A 3,736-nucleotide genomic window follows, 5' to 3' on the forward strand; every position below is an offset into this window, starting at 1 on the left:
ACAGGGCCACCAGCAGCCCATCCCAGCTTCCACCGTCTTCCTCTTTTATGTGCTTCCCTTTGGCTGTTTTCTTTCTTTTTTTTTTTTTAACTTTATGTAACAATAACCGAGAAGTCTGTTCCCATTTTAGATGTCACCTGCCCTCTGTGAGATGAACCTGTGTTGCTTTAGGTAGCACTAGATTGTTCCTTTTGCACAGAGTACACATTTCGAGGTGGATTTATTCATCCTACTGTGGATGGACAATGGGACGCTTTCTAGTCTGGGGCTATTGTGACTGGCACTGTCATGCACATCCTCGGGTGGTTTCCAGGCTGGCGGAACTGTCCACACCTTTCTGTTGGCTGAAAACCCAGCCCCCGCCTCTGGCCTCTTCTCTAAGTACAGCTTCCTGTGCCTGGTGCTCGGAAGATGGCCTGTGATGTCACAGAGCTGTGGCTCTGAGTCACAGCTGCTCTGTGCACCTGCCCAGCGGGAACTCCATACAGCTGCCCACCACTCCACTGAAGATGCAACCCAGTCACTGCTGGCTCTTTCCACAGCTGCTTCTCCACCCAGGCTTGTGACGTCCTGCTGACTTCCCCTTTCCTCTGGTTGCCATTGCTGCCTGAATGCACCCCAAATTACTGCCCCCAAAGCACAGCAGTTTGAATGCTTGCAGACCCTGAGGGTCAGCAATTCAGAGTGCAGTGGGGAAATCTCATCATTGAGTCCAGGTGTCTGAGATCTCTGGTGGGGAGACTCAAGGTCGGGGGACTCCATGGTGGGGGGGTTGGTGGCCTCTACAGACATCAGGGTGACCCATAACTCATACCGAAGACTGGAGCCCACCTGTGCCCTGGACACCTCATTTCTTCACAGCCTGGTGGCTGCACAGTGGTCTGGCTTCTCTCCTGGCTGCTCTGGATCCCTGCTGAGTCCTGGGGCCCATAGACAGAAAGTGTCACATCTCAGTGCCCAGCCTGGGTGTGGCAGGTCACTTGGGCCATGCTGTACTGCACAAAGTGGCCCTCAGCCTATCCCCCCATTCCAGGAATGGAGTTAGACCTGTGTCTTAAGGTGAAGGTCACATCGTAGGACAGTGGGTAGCTGACACTGGCAGGCCTCTTGGAAAACAGTCTGGCATCTTTAAGGGAGACCCTACCCTGTGTCTTTCTCCTTGGCTGAGGATGCTCATATCTGTCCTGGGCTGTAGATGCTGCCCAGTGCTGTCACCTGGAGTGGGGGACCCGGGCAGCACTGATGTGGATGGTGGTGCTGTGTTATGATCTGGGACACTTGGGACATAATTCTTGGCTTAGCTGGGTGCAGGGGCTCCAGTGCCAATGCACTACCGGCCTCCCATGGACAGCGTGGGCAGTGGGGCAGAGGTGCAGGAATGAGCAGCTCCAGCCGTTGGCAACGTGTGAGGCTGTGTCTACTCACACGCCCTGTGCTGGGCTCTGTTGACCTTTACCACAGTACCCTTGAGGGAGGCTTTGCTGTCTGGTGACAGAGGTGATGGACAGCAGTGAGTGCCCTGCCCAGCAGGGACAGGGTGTCCATCATCAAAACTGGAACAGTAACAGGCCCCACTGCTGGGTGTGTGTGGGTGACCACATGTGTGGCAGGAGATTGGAGCTGGGGGAGGTACACTGTGTCCACCCCACACCCCAGAATCGGGGCTGCTAATGACCCCGTGTCTCTGTGTCCAGTCCCTCCCTGTCTCTCCCCTTCATTCCTGTCTCTCTCTGTCTCTCTTTATCCCCCGCCATCACAGGCTCTGTCTTTGGCATCTGAGTCCTCACGGAGCTGAGCTGATTGAAGAGAGGTTGCTGGCCTGCCAGGGCCTCCTCCTTCACTGTTGTCGGCCCCTCTCTGGCTGAGTCCAGGTGGGTAAGGCTGGAGGATGGGCATCTCCAGGTGGCAGGGGCCTCAGGGGCCACCTTGCTGTGGTTCTCCCCTCCCCGAGATGCCCAGCAGTCTCCTGCGTCGCTGGACAGTGGCTGGCAAGGGGTGGGAGAGGCAGAGGAGCACCGGAGCCCCGCGTATCAGGGTGGGTCTGGGCTAGCCGGGACGGTACCGGAGGATGAAGTCGCCAGCTCCGGGCCTCAGGCAACACCAAAGTGGCTGAGCAGGAGCCAACGGCCCACGCCTCCAGAACAGAGGCTGTTTACCGCCCAGAGCCCAATCAGTCACTTATCCAGCCCGTTTGAAGATTATGGCTGCTCATTTGCTGCTTCCAGTCGGACGCATCCCGGCGTCTCCAGGGAGGCTCAGGCGCAGCTGTAGCACAGCCATCCGCTCCTTCCCCATGGCAACAGCCCCGGGGAGGAGCCCCACCAGCGCACTCAAGAGTGGGATGCGAGCTCCCACCTGGGCCTCCGCCCCCAGCAGCCGTGGGTGGGCCTGGGGCTCTCCGGGGCGAACCTTCCTGCAGGCCAGCCTGGGCTCAGGATTGCGGGGACAGGCACAAGCCATCTGTCACGGACAGGGCAGAAGCGCTCCACTGTCATTTCTCCACAAGGCCCTCTTCCCCTTCCTGGGTGATAAGATTGAATCTAGGGGCCTGTTAGCGTCAGCCTCCATCTACTGTCTGCTCCGCAATGTTATTAATCAGGCGGTTGCTTTCAGCCCGCCCAGCTGGAGGAGGAGGAGGAGGAAGGGCTTGGAGAGGTCGGCTGCCAGGAGGGGACCCAGAAAGTGGGGGCGAAAGAAACCCTTAGAGAAAGTCATATGCACACTGGTGGGGGGCTCTTCTTCCTGCTGCATCCACATTCTGGGCATCTGCAGGGAGCTGGTAGGGCCTGGCTCCACCTCCCCTTGGCTCCAGGCAGGTCCTGGAGCTCTGAGGCTCCGCAGCCACCTTCCTGTCCCCGCAGAGGTCCCGTGTGCCCTGGGTCTCACCTTCTGCTCAGGAGAATGCTCTTTGGGCTGGGGTCTCATTCTGGACATTGTGGGTGAAAGAGACACAGCTACGGGCAGCAGCTCATCTCACGACTGCCCGCTTCCCGCAGCCGCAGCAGCGCCGGCCAGCGCCCTCCTGGAACCCCAGAAACCCCTTCGGTGCCAGGCTGCGGATGCCTCCCGTCCTGTCTCTGAGTCACATCGGCCCCCACTGGCAGCAATGGCAGATCACCGAGTCTGAAGCTGTCTGGAGCAGAGACGCTGCTGTTGTTCACTTCATTCCATTTGGAAAACTCCGATCCTTCGGCAAGAGGTTGCTGGCACCCAGAGTTGATGTTTTGTTTTGACTCAGCCCCTTGCAATGATTGCCAGGGAGGCGGCGGCTCCTTGACATCTCTGAGTCCCTTCCGTTATTAATCACTGTAAATCTGGAATAATCTCTACAAACATATTTTGTTCCCTACAAATATATTTGTGCCGGCTTTCTCTAATAAATCTTATGTCAGACAGGCTATTGTCTCTCTTTGCACACCATCTCCCAGCTGAAATATTTAAACAATATATGAGCAATAATAAAAATCACTGGCTGCAGTCACTTTGGGTTTAGGAAAGCAGGCCACAACAGGTAAAGGATTTATTGCACACAGAGCACCCTATGTGGGGCTGTGTTTTTCCATCTGGTGGATTTGTTTTTGTCAGCCTTAAAAGTCGACGAAGAAATCCATGTTTGTGTCTGACTCCTCATAGAAAGGGAGAGACTTTATTCTTTCTAATGAGAAGTCACAGAAAGCAACCCCAGAGAGAGAAGGGAGCCCTGTCCTGGCTGACCCACCTGTCCTGCAGATGCGGG

At 56.4% G+C, this 3,736-nt stretch overlaps 1 long non-coding RNA gene across 2 annotated transcripts; it reads left to right on the top strand.

Annotated features, from left to right (window-relative positions):
* The first annotated feature begins 601 nt into the window (after window positions 1-601).
* Window positions 602-3,410, top strand: LOC104864673. Of its 2 annotated transcripts, none has more exons than XR_002025477.2 (3): window positions 602-670; window positions 1,760-1,871; window positions 2,997-3,410. It is a non-coding gene; the product is annotated as an uncharacterized LOC104864673 (long non-coding RNA). The 2 variants fall into 2 exon arrangements; XR_002025476.2 differs by lacking the exon at window positions 602-670 and adding an exon at window positions 671-747.
* The last annotated feature ends 326 nt before the right edge of the window (window positions 3,411-3,736 follow it).

Source organism: Fukomys damarensis, unplaced genomic scaffold (assembly GCF_012274545.1).
Source record: "Fukomys damarensis isolate Sample0158 unplaced genomic scaffold, DMR_v1.0_HiC HiC_scaffold_23, whole genome shotgun sequence".
Lineage (NCBI taxonomy): Eukaryota > Metazoa > Chordata > Mammalia > Rodentia > Bathyergidae > Fukomys > Fukomys damarensis.